The sequence below is a fragment of the Artemia sp. Qi Xiang Cuo genome, chromosome 14 (genome assembly GCF_049724085.1).
Source record: "Artemia sp. Qi Xiang Cuo chromosome 14, ASM4972408v1, whole genome shotgun sequence".
Lineage (NCBI taxonomy): Eukaryota > Metazoa > Arthropoda > Branchiopoda > Anostraca > Artemiidae > Artemia > Artemia sp. Qi Xiang Cuo.
In genome coordinates this window covers 9,048,693-9,068,568 of record NC_142807.1, presented here as the reverse complement: position 1 = coordinate 9,068,568, position 19,876 = coordinate 9,048,693, and the positions used below count along the sequence as shown (strand labels likewise).

The 19,876-nt window shown below is 35.5% G+C and overlaps 2 protein-coding genes across 5 annotated transcripts in view; one reads left to right on the top strand and one right to left on the bottom strand.

Moving 5' to 3' along the window:
• YL-1 (Vacuolar protein sorting-associated protein YL-1) overlaps window positions 1–14,123 on the bottom strand; it is a 79,451-nt gene extending 65,328 nt beyond the window's left edge. For both annotated transcript variants that reach the window (XM_089099660.1, XM_089099659.1), the window contains exon 1: window positions 13,990–14,123. The gene's annotated coding sequence lies outside the window, so the exon portion shown is untranslated. The remainder of the gene's footprint in view (window positions 1–13,989) is intronic.
• Window positions 1–19,876, top strand: part of LOC148944093 (uncharacterized) — a 394,466-nt gene that overhangs the window by 291,745 nt on the left and 82,845 nt on the right. The window contains exon 1 of one of the 3 annotated variants that reach the window (XM_089100725.1): window positions 14,154–14,190. The exons of 1 other annotated variant lie outside the window; for it this stretch is intronic. The gene's annotated coding sequence lies outside the window, so the exon portion shown is untranslated. One more of the 3 variants, XM_089100723.1, reaches the window with a different exon arrangement.

The following is a 19,876-nucleotide window of genomic DNA, read 5'->3' as shown; positions in this document are numbered from 1 at the left end:
GCTAAAGTTTTCTTCTTTATGCCAACTACGCCACCCCTATCCCAAAGACTTCAATAAGGTAAAGTTTTGTATGGGAAGAACATATAGTAAATCTATTATAATTATCCAATTATAAGGTTAAAATACATACTGTGATAGATGCAAAATTGCTTTGGAACAAAAATCGTATCAAGGTCAATTCCAAACAGTCGTGATCCCTTTGTGTCAGCAAGTGAAATGGTCTAAACACCCTTATTGGAGCTATTTTTCAATCCATTTATTGTTGTCAATCGTTGTCCACAAGTTATGCAAGCTTTCTATTGTTCATATATAAGGTTTTTATCAAAGATGTAATCGTATAGACTTTGAAAAGAGCCTCATGCGATGTAAATTGAAAGTTCTAGATCCATTTTTTAAAGTCAAGAATAATCGGACAGTAAGCAACCCCCCCCCCGCCATAAAAACTTGAAACTTTTTGCAATCGAAAACGAACAAAGATTAATTTAAAAAAACTTTCCGAAAAATAAGTTTTTCAAAGAAAAGTAAAGGTCATTTTAAACTTAAGCTCAGGAGATGCAAATACCTGTTCAAATTCAAACTCAAGACGACCAGAAATTACTATTAAAGAATAAATGAAACCCAGAACGAAAAGAAATTAAATAGACAATCATAGCAAATAAACATACAACAAGTAATAATATAAATGAATAAATAGATCTTAAAGCGAGTAATGCTTAAATTCAATATGAAAATCAAGCTTAAAATGAAAAAAAATATTTCGCTATTAAAGTATAAATGAAACTTGAAACGAACAGAAATTAAATAAACAATCAATGTGAACAAACATACAATATATATTAATCTAAACGAATAAATAAATCTTAAAACGAGTGAAATTGAAATTGAATATGTAAATCAAGTTTGAGTCAAATAAAAATAACTACAAACAAGAGTTTGGGTATTGCCTCACTGCAGAAGCCTAAAACCTACTGCGTCATTGGCGCTTTACTGAAAACGAATTATATTACAAATGTTTTCTTTTGTAATTAATATTGAAAATAAATATTAAAATTATAGTATAATTTTTAACTGATGAGCTTTCAGCAATTAATATCATTATACATAAAACATTCAGTTTAATTTATTAGTTCTTTCCAAGATTGGTCAAGACAAATATAGTTTCACTACAAACAAAATTTGGATACTGCCCTTTTCTTTAACTGTAAAAACCTAAAGCCTTCTGCGTCTTTGGCGCTTCACTGAAAACGAATTACTTGTAAATTACAAATTTATTCTTTTCCAGTTCTTACAGCATTGAAAATGAAAATAAAAATTACAGTGAAAAAAAATTTTGAACTGATGGATATTTCAACAATTAATATCATTATATGTCTAATATTCAATTTGATTTTGCTTATACTATCCACGACTGTTCAAAACTCATATAGTTTTCAGTAAGGCACCAATGACGCAGTAGGTTTTAGGCTTCTGCAGTGAGGCGATACCCAAACTCCTGTTTGTAGTTGTTTTTATTCGATTCTAACTTTATTTGCATATTAAATTTAAGTTTCACTCGTTTTAAGATTTATTTATTCATTTACATTAATATATATTGTATGTTTGTTCGCATTGATTGTTTATTTAATTTCTGTTCGTTTTAAGTTTCATTTATACTTTAATACCAAAATATTTTTTTTCGTTTTAAGCTTGATTTCCATATTCAATCTAAGCATTGCTTGCTTTAAGATCTATTTATTCATTTATATTATTACTTGTATGTATTTTGCTATGATTGTTTATTTAATTTCTGTTCGTTTTGGGTTTCATTTATTCTTTAATAGTAATTTCTGGTCGCTTTGAGTTTAAACTTTAACAGGTATTTGTTTCAGCTGAGCTTAAGTTTAAAATGGCCTTTAATTTTCTTTGAAAAACTTATTTTTAGGAAAGTTTTTTTTTTAAATTAATTACTTGAAATGAAGATCAAATAAGATATAATATGAACTCTGGAAATCTGGTTATTTATCTCAATACAACAGTGAATTTCTAACTATGATACATATTCTAAAGATAGTCTATAGTCCTAATCTTGTCTACAAATTAATCTACAAATCTTGTCATCAAAAAAAAATAAGCAACAATCCTAAAATACTTTATTTTTATCCTGTAAGTGTTCTTAATTTGTTTGCTTTTACTGTACCAAAGCTCCTATATTATATTGTGTTTTCAGTAAAGTGCTAGTTTTCTATAATCCTAGAAATATAGGGAAACATAATTAGTTGGTTTATTTGTACTAGTTTTAGTGATATATGTTAGATGGGAAGTGAAGTAATAATATTTGTCCGTTTTAAGTTTCAACTTCGCTGTTTACTTCCCTTGGAAAACTTTGTATTTTTAAAATTAATCTTCGCTATTGTTTTTAATTAAAATTTGATGTATAAACGATGCCGCCATGATCTTTTTTTTACTTATACAGAACAATTTCTGTTCGTTTTAATTTTAGAAAACTTATTTTCTAATATAATTTCTGATCATCACCGATCTAGGGGAGATAAGATACCCCTAGAAAATACTGCAGAAAGGACTCTAGAAAGGACGTCCCTTCCCCTCAATTACCACCGTTAGAACTAGCACACAGGCTTCATCACAGAGTGAAGTTTGAAGGTTTAATTCAAGCTGTTGATCATTCAAGCTTAATCTTTGGTAGATTTTTAGTTAAAAAGTTTTTAGTTTTAGTTAATTTGTTTTCGCAACTACTTTTGCTTTTAAGATTAGTAGGCGATTTATGAAACTTACTAAGAGAGCTTGGAGGGGGAGTGTAGGTGAGGGGTTCTTATAAACCTCAATTTAAGGGCTTTGGAACATAATTATTGCAATGGTACTGTTTTATACTTCCAAACTCTTCAGCTTAAGAAGCGACACCAAAAGTGTCGTTTTTATTGTTATATAAATCTTTTGGGTAGTAAAATGTATAAAAAGCATGAAATTACAAGAATTGAGTTTACAACGAGCCTCCCCGGGATAAGCATTAAGAACCGGGTGCCTCATCTTTGAAAAAATAGGGGAATAACTAACGAGTAATCATAAGAAGGGACAAACCATGATTGAAAAAAAGTCCAAGCAGGAATCGAACTCATGACAATCTAATTTGAAGTCCAGCGCTGTACTAACAGAACCACGCCTCTAATAATATAATTTAATATGTCGGTGTTTGTAGGACTGTAATTGCATAGCTTTCTAAGGGGGCCTGGAAGAGGAACATGCAGGAGGTGTTCTTGCAAACGTCCAGTTAATGGTTGTGGACCATAATTATTACAATGATTCTGTTTTATGCTTCCAAGATTTTCAACTTAAGAAGAGACACCAAAAGTGTTGTTTCCAGTGCTATATCTCACTTACAAATGGTAGAATTAATAAAAAAAACAAAAAAAAACACGTAGATGTGAGTCAAAGATTTCAAATGAGCTATTAAACATGACTAAAATAAGTTCTGGTAGCCCACAAACCCCAGCTTTTCCACTTGAGATATGGTACCAAAAGTGCCGTTTTTAATGCCATTTGAAACTTGCAGATGGAATTTATAGGAAGAACGTAGATATGAGCAATATTTTTTTACATGAGCGATCAAAAATCTATTTAGAAAGTTCTGGTAGCCTACTAGCCCCACCCCTTGAGAAATGGCATAAAGTGCCTTTTTTCGTGCCATATGGCACTTGCAGATGGCGGAATTCACATAGAAAAAGTACTTAAAAATTTAACTTTCTTTATTAAGAACTGGATATGGAGATGTCTACATCTTCATGAATTATACACCATTAGAAGGCAAGAAGCTCAGAAAAATGGTAGTCTCTCAAATTTTTTTGTAAATTCGTTAGGAAGACACCAAAACTCAGGTTAAAGTAATGTTAATTTTTGCTCATTTTGAGTTTGACTTGGCTATTTATTCTAATTTCTGTTCATTTATTTGTTGATAATGATTTGTGATAGTTTTATGCTTAGAAGATTATTTGACTTTATTTCTGTCCATTTTTGGCTTAATGGAGCTCTTTACTTTTCTTTGAAAAACCTATTTTGTGGAAAAAGTTTTTTAAATTAATACAAATATAAGGCAGCGTCATTCAGCCAGGGGGAGGGGGCTGAGCACCCCCTGTCCCCCTTATGGGCGCCCATGGGTGGGTCAAGTGGTAAGCCTAGGCCTATGTTCATGTTTGAACTAGGCTAGCAGATTAATCAAGAAAAGAAAAAAAAACTAATCTAAACAGAGAGAGGAGAGGCTAGGGCACATTTGCAAGGGGAGTGATTAGTAGATTAGTACATTTGAATTAAGTCTTAAAAGAACTGAGTTATATATTCATTAGTACACTCTGAGCTTTTCTATTATTTAGCAGGGAAGAAGGTGAAGACAAAACTGGATGTAGCTTTTTATGCTCTTTCTAAATATACCAATTGCTTTTTTTATTCCAAGTGCTTAAAGTGATACCTTGTTCCTTATTAGAAAATGGTTACCAGAAATTCCAAAAACCACTATAAAGTAATGATAGATACTTGTACAAATTTTGCTCCTAGAAGTGGTGAAATGAAGCAATCAAGATTGTTTCATTTCACCCCATCCTGGTTAATAAATCTATAGTCTATTTTATATAGGCCTAGGCTATCTAAACAATAAATTTGCACTTAAAAACATAATTTAGCTAGAATAAAAGTGAATATATCATTTGATGCTTTTATATACTATTTCATAATTCAATAATCTCTTCTGGGGCAAATTCCATTTTGAGCCCTTAAAGGGCAAAGAGGGCTCAAAACAGCTTTTTCGTGCCATATGGCACTTGCAGATGGCGGAATTTATATAAACTACGCACATATGAGAAACAGCTTTTGAATGAGCTCTTAAGCATCTCTCTATAATGTTCTAGTGACCCACTAGGCCTGGAAAAAAGAAGAAAAAAAGACCGTTTTAACGTTTTCTAAGTTTCAGTTACTATGGGCTGTGGATCTCTCTATGACGTTCTGATAACCCGCTAGGCCTGCTGAAAAAAAAAGAAAAAAAAAGGTACAGATCAGTGCTACCAATGCAAAAAAGTGATTTTCCTTGTTGTTCAAGGAGGGGAACTGTAATTTCCCTGAAAAAGTTTTTTGACCATGCTGATTGCAACGGCACACTTTTTATCTTGATCTGACGTCATTTTCGACAAGTTTCAGGCTTTTTTTTGAAATCACAATAAATTTCTTTTTGCAATAAGCATTTACTTTTAAGACGAACCAAAATAATAGTTACCATTTCTGAGTCAGTGCCAGATGACATTTTTTTTCAAAACATATTTTTTAACTTTTGGTTACTATGGGCTTTTGTTTGCTCTTTACTAGGTTGCAGCTACCGCTATAACCATGATGAGTGCATCACATTTATAAAAACAGTGAAATTATCTGAAAATTTTTGATCTGTAGCATATTTAAGGGGTACTTTGCTGTACATGACCAGTGAATTATAAATAACCATACTCTTTCCAATTGTTCCCCTAAAGTCATTAGTCTTCTGTATAAGGGACTTGTGCATCTTAAGCTTGAAGCTGGAATGTTTCTAGCCTCCCCTTATTTTAAAAAAGACATAAAAGTGTTGGAAGATGTGCAGAGACGTGCCACCAAAGTGATATCCAGCATGTGGGAACTTTCCTACCCTGCAAGACTAGCAAAGATGAAACTCCCAACACTTGTATACAGGAGCAATAGAGGTGATGCCATTTTAACCATTAAGTTAATGATGGCTAAAATACTCCTACCATTATTCCCACTGTTGGTCCTAACACAACAACTAGAGGTCATCAGTTAAATCTTGTTAAGCACCCTACCCTATCCAGAGTCCACGCTCAATTCTTTTCCTCAAGAATCTTCAACAGCTGGAATAAGCTGTTACTACTTAATCTGTGGACATCTTCAAATGAGGACTGGATACTGAGTGGTCCTCCAGGGAGTTTAAACTCAACTGGGAAGCTATGGATCAGCATAGTGCACCTGGTCACTAAAGAATCCTGAATACAACTCAAATTGTAAACTCTGGAGCTTTACAAGAAGAAATCCTTAGATTGCTCCAAACGGCAATTTAAGTTAATTAGAAACCTTTCTTAGGTTCTACAGCAATATTATATATTGAATTTGTTGAGCTCAGATAAGAAATAGGAATAAACAAAAAGAAAATTAAAAATAGACACCTACTCTTTAAGAGATGTTAGAAAAAGTACTTAAAAATTTAACTTTCTTTATTAAGATTTGGATATGGAGATGTCTAATCTTCATGAATTATACACCATTAGAAGGCAAGAAGCTCAGAAAAATGGTAGTCTCTCAAATTTTTTTGTAAATTCGTTAGGAAGACACCAAAACTCAGGTTAAAGTAATGTTAATTTTTGCTCATTTTGAGTTTGACTTGGCTATTTATTCTAATTTCTGTTCATTTATTTGTTGATAATGATTTGTGATAGTTTTACGCTTTGAAGATTATTTGACATTATTCCTGTCCATTTTTGGCTTAATGGAGCTCTTTACTTTTCTTTGAAAAACCTATTTTGTGGAAAAAGTTTTTTAAATTAATACAAATATAAGGCAGCATCATTCAGCCAGGGGAGATGTGGCTGAGCACCCCCTGTCCCCCTTATGGGTGCCCATGGGTGGGTCAAGTGGTAAGCCTAGGCCTATGTTCATGTTTGAACTAGGCTAGCAGATTAATCAAGAAAAGAAAAAAACTAATCTAAACAGAGAGAGGAGAGGCTAGGGCACATTTGCAAGGGGAGTGATTAGTAGATTAGTACATTTGAATTAAGTCTTAAAAGGACTGAGTGATATATTCATTAGTACACTCTGAGCTTTTCTATTATTTAGCAGGGCAGAAGGTGAGGACAAAACTGGATGTAGCTTTTTATGCTCTTTCTAAATATACCAATTGCTTTTTTTTATTCCAAGTGCTTAAAGTGATACCTTGTTCCTTATTAGAAAATGGTTACCAGAAATTCCAAAAACCACTATAAAGTAATGATAGATACTTGTACAAATTTTGCTCCTAGAAGTGGTGAAATGAAGCAATCAAGATTGTTTCATTTCACCCCATCCTGGTTAATAAATCTATAGTCTATTCTATATAGGCCTAGGCTATCTAAACAATAAATTTGCACTTAAAAACATAATTTAGCTAGGATGAAAGTGAATGTATCACTTGATACTTTTTGTATGCTCTTTCATAATTCAATAATCTCTTCTGGGGCAAATTCCATTTTGAGCCCTTAAAGGGCAAAGAGGGCTCAAAACAGCTTTTTCGTGCCATATGGCACTTGCAGATGGCGGAATTTACCTGAACTACGTACATATGAGAAACAGCTTTTGAATGAGCTCGTAAGCATCTCTCTATAATGTTCTAGTAACCCACTTGGCCTGGAAAAAAGAAGAAAAAGAGACCGTTTTAACGTTTTTTAACTTTCAGTTACTATGGGCTGTGGTTCGCTCTTTACTAGGTTGCAGCTAATGCTCCAACCCTGATAAATAGTTCATTGCAAATTGTCCCAAGAAACTAGCTAACATTGAAATCTTTGAAATCTAATAGATGGTAGAATTCGTAAAAACCAAGTAAATATATGCAATAGCTTTTAATTCAGCCATTAATCATGTATCTACTATGGTGTGGTAGCCTGTTAACATTGCAGTAGCTTAATGGTGAGCAGACAGTTTATGAAACTTACTAGGGGACTGGAAGGGGAAGTGTATGGGAGAGGTTCTTGTAAACCTCCAGTTAAGGGTGCTGGAACATAACTATTATAACAGTACTTGTTTTGTAGTTAGAGCCTTTCCACTTAAAAAGTGGCACCAAAAATGTTGTTTTCAGTGTTATATTGCACATTATGAAGGGTAGAATTAATAAAAAGCACATGGATATGAGCAATAGCTTTCAAATGAGCCATTAAACATACCTCTTAAAAGTTCTGCTTGACCATTAGCACCTGCATTTGAAACATGGCACCAAAAGTGTTGTTTTTAGTGCATTTGGAACTTGCAGATGGTGAAATTTATAGGAAGAATGTAGATATGAGCATTATCTTTTATATGAGCTATAAAAATATGCCAACAATATTTAGTAGCCTGTTAGCCCCTTGAGAAATGGCGCAAAAAGTGTCATTTTAGTGTCATACAGCACTTGCAGATGCTGGAATTTATAAAAAGCACGTAGATATAAGAAATAGCTTTTGAATCAGCCATTAAGCATCTCTCTATAACATTCTGATAACCCACTAGGCCTGCTGAAAAAAAAGAAAAACTAGACAGACAGATCAGTGCTGCCAATGCAAAAAAGTGATTTTCCTTGTTGTTCAAGGAGGGGGGCTGTAATTTCCCTGAAAAAGTTTTTTGACTATGCTGATTGCAACAGTAAACTTTTTATCTTGATCTGACATCATTTTCGACAGGTTTCAGGCTTTTTTTGAAATCACCATAATTTTCTTCTTGCAATAAGCATTTACTTTTAAGATGGACCAAAATAATAGTTACCATTTCTGAGTAGTGTCAGATTGCATTTTTTTTCAAAACGTGTTTTTTAACTTTTGGTTACTATGGGCTTTTGTTTGCTCTTTACTAGGTTGCAGCTACCACTGCAACCATGATGAGTGCATCATATCTATAAAAACAGTGAAATTATCTGAAAGTGATCATACAGAAGGGGACAAAACCATGATTGAAAAAAAAAACACAATTAGGAATTGATCCCAAGACATTCTAATTTGAAGTCCACCAGTGTGCTAACAGAACCATGCCTCTAATAATCTGATTTCACATATTGTTTTTTGTACCTTAATTGCATAGCTTGATAAGGGGGCTTGGAGAAGGAACATATGGGAGGTGTTCTTAACCCCCCCCCCCCCCAGCTGAAATTTAGTTTCTTCAAAACCTTGACAAAACTAAGATAAGCCTGCATAATTCAGAGAAACAGACCAGTTTTCTTCAGTAGTTCTTTGCATTTGTGGTACTATAAGACTAATTTGTTATTTCTCACTGACATTTTCACATGATCTGGGTAAGTTTGGTCCACATTTGCCCCCCCCCAAGGTTTTGACAAAATAATGCCCCTGTTTTTAGTGCTATATCAAATTTACGGATGGTAGAATTGATGAAAATTACGTAGATATAAGCAATAGATTTCAAATAAGCCATTAAATGTTACTCTAAAAAGATCTGGTAGCCCAGTAGCCCCAGGTTTCCCACTTGAGAGAAGGCACCCAAAATGCCACTTTTTAGTGCCATTTGGAACTTGCTGATGGTGGAATTTATAGGAAGGAAGGACATATATATGAGCAATGTCTTTTATATGAGCTACTAAAAATAAGGATACCAAAACACTGAATAACAGCATGTCCATACTGATATGTGTGATATTGATATGTCAGATAGGCTACCATTACTTCGTACAGCCCTTTCTCCGGGGACTATGGAGGATTATATGAACCCTAAGACGATAAATATTACAAGTCTTAACTAGATTGGTGAACCTAGCTAGCTTAAAATTTTGAGTGTATGACTTTGGGGTGAGGGGACCAGTAGGGAGAGGGTCTAGTTCCCCTCCAATATTTTTCATCATTTAAAAAGGGAGCTTTAAAATTTAATTTCCTTTCAAATGAGCTATTAGACATCACTCTAGAATGCTCTGGCCACCTCATAGCCCTGCAAGAAAAAAAAGGGAGACAGATCAGTGCTACCAATGCAAAAAAGTGGTTTTCTTTATTTTTCAAGGAGGGGGACTGTAATTCCCCTGTACAAGGTTTTCAACCATGCTGATTCAAATGGTGCCATTTTCGTTTTGATCTGATGCAATTTCTGAGGGGTTTCAGGCTGTCTTTAGAAATCACCTTAAATTTCTTTTTGCAATTAACTTTTACTTTTAAGATGAACCAAAATAACAGTCACCATTCCTGATTCAGTGCCAGATGGCATTTTTTTCAAAACGTGTTTTTTAACTTTTGGTTACTATGGGCTGTGGTTTGCTCTTTACTAGTTGCAGCTACCACTGCAGCAATGATCTCAAAATTGAAGGGATTAAATTGAATATAAGTCTAATTTTTTTCCTTATCATAATACTAAACTATCATTTACACTTTAATGAATACTCAATAAAAAGCAGCAAACATTTGAAACTGACTTTCCAGAGAATTTTGATAGCCAGATTTTTACCAAGAAACCACACAAATGCACCTTAGTTTAATATGTAGTGCATAAAGTAACAATCAATGATGAGATGATATTAAAGCTCATAATCCTGGTTTTTTCTGTAATTGACAATTTTTTATCTGTAGCATACTTAAGGGGTACTTTGCTGTACATGACCAGTGAATTATAAATAACCTTACTCTTTCCAATTGTTCCCCTAAAGTCATTAGTCTTCTGTATAAGGGACTTGTGCATCTTAAGCTTGAAGCTGGAATGTTTCTAGCCTCCCCTTGTTTTAAAAAAGACATAAAAGTGTTGGAAGATGTGCAGAGACGTGCCACTAAAGTGATATCCAGCACATGGGGACTTTCCTACCCTGCAAGACTAGCAAAGCTGAAACTCCCAACTCTTGTAATCAGGAGAAATAGAGGTGATGCCATTTTAACCAGTAAGTTAATGATGGCTAAAATACTCCTACCATTATTCCCACTGTTGGTCCTAACACAACAACTAGAGGTCATCAGTTAAATCTTGTTAAGCACCCTACCCTATCCAGAGTCCACGCTCAATTCTTTTCCTCAAGAATCTTCAACAGCTGGAATAAACTGTTACTGCTTAATCTGTGGACATCTTCAAATGAGGACTGGATACTGAGTGGTCCTCCAGGGAGTTTAAACTCAACTGGGAAGCTATGGATCAGCATAGTGCACCTGGTCACTAAAGAATCCTGAATACAACTCAAATTGTAAACTCTGGAGCTTTACAAGGAGAAATCCTTAGATTGCTCCAAACGGCAATTTAAGTTAATTAAAAACCTTTCTTAGGTTCTACAGCAATATTATATATTGAATTTGTTGAGCTCAGATAAGAAATAGGAATAAATAAAAGGGAACTAAAAATAGACACCTACTCTTCCAGAGATGTTAGAAAAAGTACTTAAAAAATTTAACTTCCTTTATTAAGAACTGGATATGGAGATGTCTATTCTTCATGAATTATACACCATTAGAAGGCAAGAAGCTCAGAAAAATGGTTGTTTCTCAAGTTTTTTTTTGTAAATTTGTTAGGAGGACACCAAAACTCAGCTTAAAGTAATGTTAATTTTTGCTCATTTTGAGTTTGACTTGGCTATTTATTCTAATTTCTGTTCATTTATTTGTTGATAATGATTTGTGGCTAGGGCACATTTGCAAGGGGAGTGATTAGTACATTTGAATTAAGTCTTAAAAGGACTAAGTGATATATTCATTAGTATACTCTGAGCTTTTCTATTATTTAGCAAGGCAGAAGGTGAAGAAACAACTGGATGTAGCTTTTTATGCTCTTTCTAAAAATAACAATTGTTTTTTTTTTTATTTCAAGTGCTTAAAGTGATACCTTGTTCCTTATTTGAAAATGGTTACCAGAAATTCTAAAAACCACTATAAAGTAATGATAGATACTTGTACAAATCTTGCTCCTAGAAGTGGTGAAATGAAGCAATCAAGATTGCTTCATTTCACCCCATCCTGGTGGATAAATCTATAGTCTATTCTATATAGGCCTAGGCTATCTAAACAATAAATTTGCACTTAAAAACATAATTTAGCTAGGATGAAAGTGAATGTATCACTTGATACTTTTTGTATGCTCTTTCATAATTCAATAATCTCTTCTGGGGCAAATTCCATTTTGAGCCCTTAAAGGGCAAAGAGGGCTCAAAACAGCCCATAGTCTGCAAAAGTTTAAAAGTATGTCCATTTCTTTTTTTATGGCTAGTGGAAAAAAATTGCTCTGCATAGCTGATTCAGGAATGATATTTTTTATTTTCTTAGTCTAAATGGTAAAATGTTATTTTGAAAACAAATATGCAGAAATTTTTAAGAGCTAAAAACCTCTCAAAATGATGTCTGTTTTGCTGTTTCTGATGGGTTTCAGGCACTTTTTTTTAATTCTGTAAATTTTTCTTAGACTAATAACAATTAACTATTAAGACAAAGGAAACTAATAATTAGCCTACCATTTCTGCATCAGCTATAAATTGAAATTTTTTCTCACTAGACAGTTTTTTTTAATGCTTTTAAACTTTTGGCAGTATATTTCTCAAAGTTCATATTACTGACTTATGAATAAGGTAAACATAATACTCAATGCCTTTTAATGCTCTTTCTCAATATAATAATCATTTTTGCTGCAAATAAATTTTACTCTCACCCTATATACACTAATTCAGGGTATATATTTGCACATTTAGGGGAGTGGGGTAAAGTTTAAATGTATATCTCATTTCCATCAAACTTTACCCCAACCCCCCATAATGTGATGGCATTTGAAAAACTTGAAACATTAGGAAAACAGTTTATATTAGTGTTGCCCAATAAATAAAAGGTGCAGGTTCTTTTATTTACAAACTAAATACAACTACAATATGGGTATGTCCTGCTGAGAGTTATAAATGAGATTTGAACTGTTATAAAGAAGTATTTTTGGAATATATTACTCTAGAGCAACTTATTTATAAACTAGAAATGTTTTTAACAACTTTTCAATAACTTAACTACTGTTGATAACTTCTTTGGTTGGTTACAAAAATGGGTAAAGTTCTACAAAATCATATTATTGAGTTAGGAATAAAGTGAATACACCATTTGATGCCTTTTTTATGCTGATTACAAATATAATAATCATTTCTATTGGAAATGAATTTCAGCCCCCGACTCCTATATATGCCAATTCAGGGTTAGGTTAGGTATATATAGGGGGGTGACTGAAATTCATTTCTGATAGAAATGATTATTATATTCATAATAAGCATAAAAAAAAGCATCAAATGGTGTATTCACTTTATTCCTAACTCAATAATATGATTTCATAGAACTTTACTTAAAAATGAATACCTTTGGGACTCCTTAAAGGGCTCAAGATGCAATTTGCAACAGAAGCAATTAGGCATAGGGTAAGACACCCAGTAGCCGACCACCTGCCTATTCTCGGACAGAATCTTTTATACTATTTTAATAACCAATTCGCAATGAGCCGTTTGTATGTCCGAGTTTAGGCAGAATTGTCACTTGTTAGTAAATTCAAAAATGGGAGGCACTGTACTAGAGAAACTATTTGAATTAGTAACCTACTTGTTCAGAAATTCTTCAGAAATTTTTTGATACAAAAATTAAGTTTCTAGGTGGTATAATACAGTAATTAGAGTAGTTTAAATGTCAAAAAGTTTTCAAAGTGATTAAAGTGTCCGACTACTGGGTGTCTTACCCTATTGAATTATGAAAGAGCATAAAAAAAGGCATCAAGTGATGCAATCAATTTCATCCTAGCCAAATTATTGTGCCACCTGCAAATTTACCATAATATGTTGTAAACTGCAAATTTACTATCCAAACTAGCCTAGCCTATATTTCCTATAGCAAGACTCTTCCTTATTAGCCTATTATGTAGCAGATGCTAATCCATTTGCAGGAAGTACAGAATCCCACTATTTTAAAAATACTTTGAGCATTTATAGTGGACTGTAGGCCTTTTACAGTATTTATCCAACCAGGGAAGGGGGGAGGTAGGCTAAAATCCAAGCTTAGTTGTCTTCATGTCTTGAAAAGAAGCTGAATGGAGCTTTCAAGGATAAATCCGAGGCCTAAAATATGTCTATAGAGGTGTTTTTAAGCAAAATCCACTCTTTCCCTAGGCAATTTCTAGCCCTTAGAAGATTGTAAAGGCTAGATGAAAGGTCTAGCCTAATAAGTTTCTATTTGTTAGTAATTACTTAAAATAAAAAATTAAAGAGCAAAAGAATGAAAAAGCTACGATCTAAATCGAGTATAGCACAAAATGACACAGTAGGGATACCTTTGCAGAAAAGCTAAATTTCAGTTGGGCTATCCATAAACAAAACGCTGACCTCCTCCAAGTCCACAATCGCTTCTACTTTTTCAAAAAACGCAAATTCTTTCTTATTGATAATAGCGCTAACTAGCTTTTTCGATTGATATGTCAACCATTTGTCTAGACTAGTGCTCTCATATAGAAAATTTCCTACTGCTGATAGTGGTAAGACGCTTCCCTAATTGAACATTCAAAACTTAATGCAGTAAATATATACAAGATTCTATTACTGATGAGGAGACAGGGTAAACATACTACTTGATGTTTTTACTAGGTGTAGCCTATGTTTTTTCCTAATAGCCTAATTGTTTCACTCACAGGTGCACCCTCCCCCTAATGGTCTATAGGCTAGTAGATATCCACCATGGCTAATATTAGGGAAAAATTCGTTTGCGCTGTAAATGGACCTTATATTTAGGTTGAGGATGCAATTCTGGGTTGGCCTATATAGGCTATTTTCAAATTAGGGGGCTGGGGGTATAGCCTATAGGCCTAGAAACAATTATTAGCCTAGGCTATATTTATAATGAGCATAAAAAAAGGCACCAAGTAGCATGTTCACTTTATTCCTAAGTCAATAATATGAACTGCCAAAAATTTACCCCTTTTAGGGCTCAAGATGCAATTTGCAACAGAAGCAATTATTGTATTAGGCTATGAAAGAGCATAAAAAAGGTATCAAATGATGCTTTCACTTTCATCCTAGCTAAATTATAGGGCCACCTAGAAATTTACTAAACATTTATCTTCAATTCTTTCCTTGTTTTTCCAGTTTTCCTAGGGATCAAGTCTTGCCATGACAATAATTTAGCTAGGCATACCATACAAGCTCTGAAGGGAATGAAGGGCACAGTGGCCTAAGAGATTCATGAATTTCTTAGAACCTAGCCTATATATTTACAGAGTAGGCCTAGGCTATTAAAAATTCAAATTTACCCACCCTGGCCCTCCTAATGCACAAATATATACCCTGAATTGTAACCACACAAAGAAGTTATCAACAAGCCTAGTTAAGTTATTGAAAAGTGGTTAAAAACATATAATTAGTTTATAAATAGCCTAAGCTGTTCAAGAGTAATATATTACAAAAATACTTAGGCTATTTATAACAATTCAAACCTCATTTATTAGGCATCTCAAATATAAAATGTTTTCCTACCATTTCAAGTTTTTCAAATGCCATTGAAAAAAATAGAGCTGAATTTTGCAATTCAAAACTTTTCTGTCAATAATTCATGATATATTCCAATTCAAGGTGTATATTTGCACACTAGGGGGGTAGGTAAAATTGAATTTCTGATAGAAGTGATTATTATATTCACAAAGTGCATAAAAAAGGCATTAAGGGGTATGTTCACTTTATTTGTAAGTCAGTAATATAAACTGCCAAAAATTTACCCTTAAGGGGGCCCCAAAGATATTTTATTTTTTAACCACACAAAGAAGTCATAACCTAACCTGCAAAATACCTGATTTTCCATTCAAACTGTTTTCCTACCATTTTAAGTTTTTCAAATGCTGTCAACAAAAATAGCTATGAATTTTGCAATTTGAATTGAATTGAATTGAATTGAATGCATTTATTACCCATCAAATAAAAACAGATGGAGCACAACAAAAGACAACAAAAAACGCAAAAACACTAATTCCTCTGAAAAAAACAAAAAAAAAAACCAAACACAACAACCAACAGCTTATGACAACTACTGCTGGAGAATCATAGCCCAGGGATGGGACTTAAGTGTCAAATTATATCGAGTAATCTGCGCTAGGATAGCTTCTTCAGGATTCATGATGCCGTACCGATGCGAAACATATCGATTGCTTGTCCATGGTGGTAAACACAACAAAAACTTTGCATACTTGTAGTACACTGAACGCAATTTCAGTCTATCTGTAGCCATAAATATACGCCAGAATGGGCTGAGGTACAAATAATGGGGCAAAACCATAGCATTGTACACCCGGGCCAGCAGACGACGGTCAAACTTCCGCTTATTTGCCACAATACGGCTATACATAAATGAAACCCGCTTCTGAAAATGAGAAAGCAGTAACCGCAGCGTCTCTAGTATTGACCGTCCAATAGGAAGGCCCAGATATACAATGCCACCGGCGAGCCCAACAGTAGAAACACCAATTGTGATGCTTCGACCAGCATCAGATTTCGAATTAAACAGCAGTACTTCAGACTTGTCGGCATTAAACTGAAGTCCAATCTGAGCATACTCTTGTTGTAGTCGAGTAAAATTATCTTCTAGTCCTTGCAGAAAGCGGCTCAGGTTCAGTACATCGTCCGCATAACCAATCAAAGATAAATCAACACCGCGCAGAATGTAAGTCATAAGTGACTTCGATTGCGGCTTTACGATACTGTTATTAAATGCTGTCGGTGACGAAATGGCACCTTGTCTTACCCCCTTCTTTACCGGAAGAAGGGGATTACCACGCGGAGAAACAGCAACATCATTCAACAGGCTAGTGCACTCACTCGCTAGTAAAGGAAGTTTAAGTTCCGCTTTTAGATTTTCATACATGTCAGCCAGTGGGGCTAGAGAGCAGGGATCAACACCGGCCAAACCCATATCCAGTATAATCTCCTCGTGGAGAAGCGAATCAAACGCGCGCCTTACATCATGAGTGGCTAAAGCGATGCTTTCACCGCGGTCTTCTGCGTCAACTAAAGCGGATACTAAAGCAGAAAGAGCATGGCCGCATCCGAGGCGAGACTGAAAACCGAACTGATGGGCCTGAACTGTACATTTAGTACGAAGCTCCTCAATAATCAGATTTTCAAATATTTTACAAAAAACAGTTGAAACCGTTATTGGGCGAAAAGACGAACAATCGGAAGGAGGTTTATTTTTCTTTGGGATAGGAGTCAGACATCCAATTGAAAAAGAATCGGGCACAATTCCCAAATTAAATATCATTTGGTAAAGGAGGACCAAATGCTCAATAAACATACCCCCACACAACGACAAATGTTGTGCAGAAATCCCGTCATATCCTCTAGACTTTTTTTTCTTCAGTTTCCCAATTGCAGAAATAATCAGACTCTTTGTAATAATCGGTCCCGGACTAGATGCATGCTCAAAGAAATCTTGGAGTCTCGCTTTATAACTATTTTGAAGATGGGGATCCGGAGCAGAAAATTCTTTTTTATAATGCTCAATCCATGAAGAAAGTGGTATAAGAGACGGGGTTTGACTTGGCGCTTCTTTCACAAGACTAGACCACAGCTTATTAGGCCGCGACCGAACTTCTTCCGAACAAGACGAAATAATCGAATTCCGATGCAAAGAGAGCTGCTTTGCAAACTGACGTTTCGTATAGATGTACAGTTTTCTCAGCCACCCATCCCGCGGCTTATCTGCTTCAATCCAGACCGAGAGCCAAAATTTAGCAGAAAAGCAAGCATTGCGCAAGTTACTATTAGTTGACCAACCGGGCTCTTTGGTTCCAGATTTTACTCGCCTAATGGGTACCGCCGATTTTTCTGCAAGGGATAGGGCATGAGTAAGTTCACTACAATATAGATTCAGCCGAATTCGAGAATCCCGCATATTCTGTTTTGAACTCCGCATTAATAAATCAAACGGTACGCGAATTTTCGCCAGAATATCATTACACGCATTCTGGAAGAGATCAGATGACGCCCTATCCCAATCACTAATATAAAACACAGATCGCTTTTTAGCAAACGGGATAAAAGAAGGACCGACATCATCAAACCGAGCACTAAAAAACAGAGGAAAATGATCTGACGTAAAACTAGAATCACTAACACCAACTTCCACAATAGTTACAGATCGCGTGTGACAAACATGGTCTAAATTAGATGTGCTACCCGAATTATGGACGTAAGTAAAACTCTTATTCTTCGGCGCAACCAAGTAATCATCATCAAACAGACCGAAGATAATACTTGGACGAACAGAATCACCAGAAGAATTAAGTGAGTCAGTTAGGTCACAATTGAAGTCACCAGTCACGATGCAGCATAAGCCCTGCTCTTTTATTTTGCCCACGCACTTAGATAAACGAGCGACACTAATGGCAAAAAGTCTCTCAGAACGGTCATCGCGATAGTTCGTGGGTAAGTATACATTCAGCACAACCACATTCTGGATTCTAACCGCTAAAAAGTCACTTGCTGAATCAAAGACAGAAGAAGTAAAACATGACTTCACGTAAGTCGCTAGACCACCACAAGGCCGGCCATGAGACTGAGAGCGGCGCGCAGCAACCGAGAACACTTTGTGATTAGTTGATAGTTCCAAAAGGCTCAGGCTCAAAGTGTTTGCAAAATGTTCTTGAATACACACTATGTCACACTTCGATAAAAAGTCCTTCAAAAACACAGACCGACTTAACAGATTTCCATTTATATTCCACGAGGCAATCGCATAAGAGGCTAAGGGTCCTCGATTCATTTCTTCGCTGGGGTAGGTCTATTTGAAGGGCACCGAACACTGTAACATGTATGACCTCTTTTTTTGCATGTGATACAGAACATATCGTTGTTGCACTTATTGTCCTTACTAGATACGTGGTCAGTGCCACCACAGCGGCCACAGATGGGAGATGCGGCGCAATCTGCCGCCACATGACCGAGTCCATGACAGGAGTAGCAACGTTTCGGTAGGAAATTAAATTCCTCGGCAGGCAGCTTCTCGTAGCCAACGCGGACGGAGTCCGCGAGAAAACGGTCTAGATTCTTTCTAGATTCAAAGTACACCTTGAATACTTTCGAATGTTCGTATTTTCCTATTTCCACTGCTTTTACGGCATTTGGGACAATAGTTTCGACATCCGTGTGGGACATACTATTTGGGACTCGTTTTAGAACTCCGATGAACAAGCGCTCCTTCAGTGACGCTGTAACCGTGGGTGTCCTAGACCTCATATTTTCCATAATCTTCTCTGCAGTCGCCTTCGACTTGACGTAGAGCTTCCAGTCCTGTTTAGTCTTGCGAAGTTCGCTAATGTCGTCAGAATTTGGACATAAACTATCCACGAAACCCTTACGAGCAATTGGGTTGTCTAGAGTCTCTGGTAGGTCTTTCAGTACAACGGCATAGGATGGCTTAGTACTGACATGAGCATGACCACTATTGATAGAGACACTGTTGATAGAAACTTCAGTAGTTGCAGACATACTCGGAACAGCGTAGCTTTGGGCTGAGAGGAAGTTCCGGAACTCTAGGCACAAGTCATTTACTTTGCGCGAAAGAGTCGCTGTAACTTCGCCAGGAATAGAGGGTACTTCATCCGGCTCATATATGACGAACTTCGGTAGCTGGACATTATTCTTATCACAGTAATCCAACACTTTCAGAATGTCCGCAAACGTATCCGCTTTCTTCTGCCTATCCGTTTGGCGGGTAGACATCTGTCCCTCGGACCAAATAAACTTCTTTGCTTCATTAATTTTCTCTTCAGGAAAAAATCCGCAACCAGTTTGGATAATGTCAGCAGACGTATTTCCTGTACTCCTTGCCCGTATAGCAAAATTTAAAACCGCATTCCGGACTAGTCGATCGGGCGGCATCTTCGTACGAAATGAAATACAGCTCGGCAACGAAGGAACCTAGGAACAAGAGAAGTGTAAGGACCCCCTCAACTGTCCCCAGCAATTTACGGTTAACTTAATACAGGCGTGTACAATACGTCGCTTGCAGGAGGTTCCTTCCCCTCTTCTGCTCGTTCCCAGTACACTTCTTAACGATAAAGAATCAAAAATGGCACAATATAAAATTGAAACTGTAGATGGCGTGCCAATCTACCCAAGAAAAAAGATGGCGCTGGTGAGAATACCCAGTGAAGAGGGCTTATTCTAACAATTGGA